The following is a 7,500-nucleotide window of genomic DNA, read 5'->3' as shown; positions in this document are numbered from 1 at the left end:
TACATACATATATATATATATTTATATATATATATGTATATATACATATATATACATATATACACACATGTGTGTGTGTGTGTGTGTGTGTGTGTGTGTGTGTGTGTCTGTGTGTGTAAATAGATAAATAGATAAATAGATAGGTAGATAGATATGTTAATAGATAGATAAATTTGCACTACGTAAGCACACACACACAAACTCACACACACACACAACACACACACACACACACACACGTACGTATGTGTATATATAATTTTGGTTATACCCAAATGATTTAGAATAGTGGAAGATTGAGCTAAATGATCTGAAAAGGTTTATGAGAAACATATCCATACCGTACTGATATAGTGAAAAACATTCATGTTATTTTTCAATAGTTTATTTTTTATTTTTTTTTATTTCATCATTTGTTAGATTCCCTTTCTGGCCAACCGCTATTGAGCTTAATCGGACCACAGCGCTATCAGAAAATTCCAAATATTAAAATGTTAAGGAGACAAATGAAGTCCCGTAGAGTTTAGCACACTATTCTACTGCAGAATAGGCTTGTGGTATCTGCAAACTGAACTTACCGCAGAGTTACACGCACACTGGTAGCGCGGTGAGCATTACTTTGCAAAAAGAACTGGTATAACTGGTGTGATTTAAAGGATATAACACCCTGTTCCTTTTTTTTAGACCTGGTATATTAATTTTGCGAATGTTTTGAAAGATTGTCAACGCACGCAGAGGCCGGAAATACTAACAGTGTCTATTGGGTTGTCAAGGACCAATGGGCAGGCCTTTTTTTACTTTGCCTGAAAATCAGGCAGGTAAGCAGAGGCATGGGCAAAAACAAGATACGGGAACTTTATATAACACGTTCTGCATTGATTTGACTTTACTAAGTATAGTTATAATAATAGTGATAGTAATAATGATAATAATGATAATGATAATAATAGTAATAATAATAATGATAACAATGATAATAATGATAATGATAATGATAATGATAATGATAATGATGATGATAATGATAATGATAATGATAAAGATAATGGTAATGATAATAATAATAACAACAATAATAATAATAATAATAATAATAATAATAATAATAATAATAATAATAATTATAATAACAATAATAATGATAATATTGATAATAATAATAATGATAATGAAGATAATAATGATAATAATGATAGTAATAATGATAATGATGATAGTAATAACAATAATAACAATAATAATGATAATAATAATAATGATAATAATAATAGTAATAATAATGATAAAGATGATAATAATTATAATAATAATAACAACAACAATAATAATAATAATAGTAATAAGAATAAAGAAAATAATAATAATGATAATAAGAATAGCAATATTGATGAAAATAAATCGCAAGCATAATGAGGATAATAATAATAATGATAACAATGATAACAGCAAAGAAATGCAACGACAACAGTAATTATGACAGTAATAGTAGTAGGAATTACTATGACAGTAATTAGTCAAACTCTGATACGGCAAAAAAAAAAAAAAAAAAAAAAAAATAGTACCAAATACGAATGTTTTTAAAAAAGCATTAGCCTAGTATAAAGAAAAAAATCTATAACTTCAACATAAAAAGATGAATGGAAGAGAAGCGGTAATGCTGATGATGATATTAATGATGATAATAATGATAATAATAATGATAATAATGATAATGATAATAATAATAATGATAATAAAGATAATAATAATGATAATTATGATAATGATAAAACTGATAAAGATGATGATGATGATGATGATGATAATAATAATAATAATAATAGAATAATAATAATAATAATAATAAAAATAATAACAATAATAATAACAAAGGCAACAGTACAATCGATACTAAGTATATGTAACATGAAAATTATTATGATGTGCCTCAATGCCTCAGATTTAGAAGCATCATATTTTGAACTCAGCTTCTCAAATTTGCCAAAGGAAAGAACATTTTTCTACCTCGAAGTACATGCCTCCCTCAACCCATAATGGAGGCGTTGGGTAGGGATAATCGTAGTTAGCAGTAGTATATTACTTTAGTATGTAACCCACCATGTAAGGGTTACGGCTGTGTCCGAAAGTGGACGCTCTGTTGTTAATATGAGGACACTCATATGGAAGAAGAAGAAGAAGAAGAAGACGAAGTAAAAGAAAAAGAAAAAGAAGGAGAAGAAAAGAAAAAAGGAGGAGAGAAGAAGAAGAAGAAGAGGAAGAGGAAGAAGAAGAAGTAAAAGAAAAAGAAGAAGGAGAAGAAGAAAGGGCAGAAGATGAAGGAGGAGAGAAGAAAAAGAAGAAGAAGAAGGAAAAGAAGAAGAAGAAGAAGAAGTAAAAGATATAGAAGAAGAAAGAAGAAGTAAAAGAAAAAGAAGGAGGAGAAGAAGAAAAGGCAGAAGAAGGAGGAGAAGAAGAAAAAGAAGCAAAAGAAACAGAAAGAGAAAAAGAAGAAGAAGAAGAAGAAAGAAGAGGAAGAAGAAGAAGAAGATGCAAAAGAAAAAGAAAATGAAGAAGAAGAAGTAAAAGAAAAAGAAGAAGAAGTAAGAGAAGAAGAAGAAGAGGAGGAGGAGGAGGAAAAAGAAAAAGTAAAAGAAAAAGAAGAAGAAGAAGGATAAGAAGAAAAAGAAGAAGAAATAAAAGAAAAAGAGGAAGGAGGAGAAGAAGAAGTAATAGAAAAATGAGAAGGAGAAGAAGAAAGATAAGAATGAAAAGAAGAAGAAGAAGAGGAAGAAGAAGTAAAAGAAAAAGAGAAAGAAGAACAAGAAGGAGGTGGAGGGGGAGGAGAAAAAGAAGAAGAAAAGAAGAAAAAGAAGAAGCAGAAGAAGAAAAAAAGAAGAAGGAGAAGAAAAAAAGAAGACGGAGAAGAAGAAAAAGAAAAAGGTTTTCATATGATGGCAATTCTTACAGGTATTGCAGTTATGGTTGCAGACCTGAGATTGCTGCGCAGCCAATTATAAGAATACGATTAAGAAATACAAAAGTATCTCCCAGATCCTCAATGGAGCTCTGAGTTGCTGGCTTCCTTGTCTGACCACAACAACAACAACAATGGCAACAACAACAACACCAACAACGACAACAACAATAATAACAACAACAACAACGAAAAACGTCCCCCAGGAGAGTTAGTCATGAGCCATCGCTGACGAAACTGAATCTAAAGAATTTTGAAAGCCAGAAAAGGGCAGGAAAACGAAGCATTTACCCAACACCGAGCAATCAGCTCGAGGCACATTTCGAAATTCCACCGTGTTTATCTTTTTGTAAGGACGATGGAAGGCTCTCTCCTCCCTCCCTTTTCCCTCCCCCTCTCTCCCCGTCACTCCTCTTCCTTCCCCCTCCCTTCCCCATCCCTCTCTCCCTCCCCCCTCCTCCCCGCTCCCTCTCTCCCCTCTCTTCCTCCCCCCTCCCTCCTTATCGCCCATGATAAGGGCATCCATCCAAAGCGCATTATCTCTCAGAAAGAAACAAAACAACAAGAAACAACCAAGATTTTCCGCCTGCACCTGGTTATCTATTTGTCGATTAATTTATCCGATTTAGAAACACACCCCCCCCCCCCCCATCCTCCGTTCACTATGAAGGGGTTGGCAGTAAGTTTGAAACACTTATGGTGATATATCTGACGATTTATTTCCATTTGTATGGATGAATCTGGCAACACGCATTAGGCTGCCCGCACACGAGCAACTTTTTATTGTGAGTTGTCACAACAAAAATTTGTCGCAATTAAAAAATTGTCGCAACGAAAAGTTGTCGGCAAGGTACATCCGCACACGAGCCACGCGATGGCGACAACTATTGTTTAGTCTCATCATGGATGCCGTGGAGGTAGCAGTAACCTGTGCACTCCTGCTCAGGAGGAGACGAAAAAAGAAGCCAAGAAATCACTGGGTAGACCCCATAGTTAGTCAGCGATTACTACGTGGAGCATTCCACACATTGTTTGAGGACCTAAAAGGGCACCCTGATAATTTTTTTAATTACTTTAGGATGTCACAGGAAACCTTTGGTCATCTAATCACATTAACTGGGCCCCTTATAGCACACCAGGACACCAACATGAGGAAGTGTGTGCCAGTAGAGGAAAGGCTGGCTGTAACATTAAGGTAAGGATAAATAAGGAAAATGTTTATTCGTATTACATGTAATTTATTGACATAATTAATGATTCTTCTTGAAATAGCACTACAGGGAAATGAAGAAAATATGTTCCATTTTCAGAAAAGAAAAATACATCACTATTTCTACACTACACATCGCTGTAGATATGATTGAATTGCTTTCAGATGTAACCAATACTTTGTGAATAAAAGAAAATGTATTTCCTTATATATTGAGCATAATAAAAAAAAAAAAAAAAAACTCAACTTCAACAAAATCAATGAAAGATTCAACAATAGAAATCTGACTGGCTCCAAGTCGCAAAGGATTTCTATGCTAACACACAATTTTCCATAGACCTCTGGATGTTAAACCTGAGTTTTGTGATGTCATAGTTAAGGCATGCTGCATTTTACACAACTACGTAAAAAAACATGAGGGTGTCAACTTTGAAGAAACATTGTATGAATGTCCAATGAATGACATTGATCGTGTTGGCACCAGATGTAACATGAGAGGAAAAACAGTACGAGATCACTTTGCATCATACTTTACTAGTCCCCAAGGAGCAGTTTCATGGCAGTATAACAAAACATAAAAGGTCACCGCTATAAAAGTGAACCACATGATAGATATTTTCCTTTCAAATACAATATGTTTCTTACCTTTTTCTTTTTTATCCTCAGGGGAGAGAATATTCCAATCGCTCACCACAGCCTCACACACCTCACGCCACAACTTCTCTTTTATATTCTTATCGCTGTATTCCTTCAGCTGGAAATCATAAAGAGGTGGTCTCTTCTCTACCTCTGTTATGAGTGTTTCGCAGTCAAATACATCTTTTATTACAGACATGATAGCTACCACTTCCTCTCACCACTGAAATCTGAAGGGGCAAGGCAGCAACAGGCTGGGTGGTGGCGACAACGGAAAGTTGCTCGTGTGCGGGCTCACATTTAAAATAACGTTATCTATCGCCGGCCACAGTTGCCAACAATAGTTGTGTTGTCCGAGAAATTGACCCGAGCGCAACTCCCTCTCAATTTTTTGTTGTCGCCTCAGGAAAAGTTGTCCATGTGCGGGCTACCATAGCGATGTGTTTGTTCTATATTTGACAATTTTTTGGTTGTGACAACTCACAATAAAAAGTTGCTCGTGTGCGGGCAGCCTTAGGACAGAACAGGGCGATTTTTTTTCAAATATTTCGCATTATAAAGACGAAAAAATCTTGACTACTGGAAAAAAATAAACGTGTAAATAAATAAAAAAAAAAAAAATCGCAGCTTTGCAAATCTAGCTTGGCAACCGGACCTTCAACGTTAAGGTTGCAAAAGGATATCCTAAAATATACTACTAATAATTTCGGGCTAAAAGCAACTACAAGGGAAAAATATTTTCGAGTTGGGCATGTAATATTTCCATCTCTCGTTTTTCATTAATTTTTAGTATTTTCTTCTGATCACCATGGCCAGAATGCAAAGATATAGCACATAACCTATGATGCAATGGCAGAAAAATACACTACGCAAAATATTTTAATTTTTCAAATAAACCTCTGATTCTATGATTTTTTTTCTTATCAATGTGCAGCACATGATATATCAAAAATACTTGGCATAAAGTACCTGGAATAATGTTAATGTTATACTTTAATGAATATTTTAATAAACTTGGAAAAAGGCACTCTTGCCCTTAAATAAATCATATTTCTGCTTCCCTTGGTGTTATGAAGAATTCTCTCGACAAAATTTCCAGTAACTTAAAAAACATATCGAATTCAGTCATGTTCAATATACCTTAAGGAAGAAAGAAAATAAAATCTGAAATAATAATAATGGCATATAATGTATCTCGTAATTCATGTCACCAGTTATTTATTATTATTATTATTATTTTTAACTCGAGTGACAAATATTAGTCCTGTCTCATTCACGTTGACTTCTCTTATCTGGAATAACTTATCTAAGACCAAAATATACAATAGAATAATATGACTATTGGACCAGACATATGCCTGTCTATTATCCGTCCAGTTTCAGACAAGGAATATCTGGCAACTCGTCCCAGACTCTAGAATACTCCGATTTACCGATTAAAAAAAAAAAAAAAAAAAATGAGTAAAGAAGAAGTGCAATGGATTCAAAATATTGTATATGAATTTTACAAACAGCAAGCATGCGTAAACATAGATATTAAAGTGTCAGCTGATTAGAATGAAAATAAAAAGGACTTGACACATCGCAGTACCGCAGTGGAAATGCGAATTTGAGCAATAAAAAAATGGGCTGACTTTCCCTACATCCTTATGTACTTTTGGTGTTTTGTTTGTATAATAGTATCTATCTCTTAATCTAAAAGTGAATATAAGTTTATATGATTATTTGTATCAAGTATTTATCAAAGGATATATTTTCCTATCGCATTAACATATTTGTTATATTTTTACATAAGCTAACCACGCGTTATAGAGAAATGATTAAGTTAATCCTTCCGAGACGCCAGTAGCAGAAAAAGAACGTTTTCTATGAAGTAGTTGGCGGAACATTGATCATAGAAAACATTCCTTAATTCTATAGTTATGAGGGTAACTAATGAATGGTGAAAACACTACCGTGTTGATACTATGATAGAAAAACCCACAATATTAAACTAGATTTATTGAAAGTGCGACAACAGTTTCGGAATCCACTGGATTCCATCCTCAGGTCTGAAGAGGTAAGAGAGAGGAAGGGGTATAAAAGAGAGAGGAAAGGCAACGCGGTAACGCGGGGCATGTGAGGACAGACGAACGGAAGCGAAGGGAGGTCAGATCAAGTCGGAGGGTCGGTCGGACTGTGTGCAGGGTGGCCGGCGTACGGGAGAAGGCAGAGGATGTGGGAAGCGAGGAGACTATCGACAGGAGAAAAGCCGCTGTTCAGGTTGAAATTAGGCAGCAGCTTTATTAAGGAGGATTCCACCAGTCTGCGGGCGTGGACGTCAGCGGAAGGAAAGACAATGCGCGCCGCTGTCCATCTGATGGCCTGTATCCCACTGATGGCAAAAGAGAGCGTTGTTGTTGTGTCCCCTGGATACAGCATGCATATGTTGAGACAGGCGCTTAGTGAGACTGGCGCCCGTCTCGCCAAAGTATTGCTTGTCACAGGAGGTACAAGGAAAAGCATAGGTACCCACCTTCGAGGAAGAGGGAGGGCTGGTGTGGACCAGGTTATGTCGAAGAGTGTTCACCTGGAGAAAGACCAACCTGCAGTTTAGAGTGTAAAGAGGGCGGCGGAAAGTTTTACATTGTGGATTTTTCTTCCAGGGTAACTAATGAAACCAAGTAAATATAATTCTTAGACAAACCTAGCAGCCTTCGAA

This window comes from Penaeus chinensis, chromosome 6 (assembly GCF_019202785.1).
Source record: "Penaeus chinensis breed Huanghai No. 1 chromosome 6, ASM1920278v2, whole genome shotgun sequence".
NCBI classification, from domain to species: domain Eukaryota; kingdom Metazoa; phylum Arthropoda; class Malacostraca; order Decapoda; family Penaeidae; genus Penaeus; species Penaeus chinensis.
The sequence above is the reverse complement of the archived record's forward strand: the minus strand, read 5'-3'. Positions refer to the sequence as shown.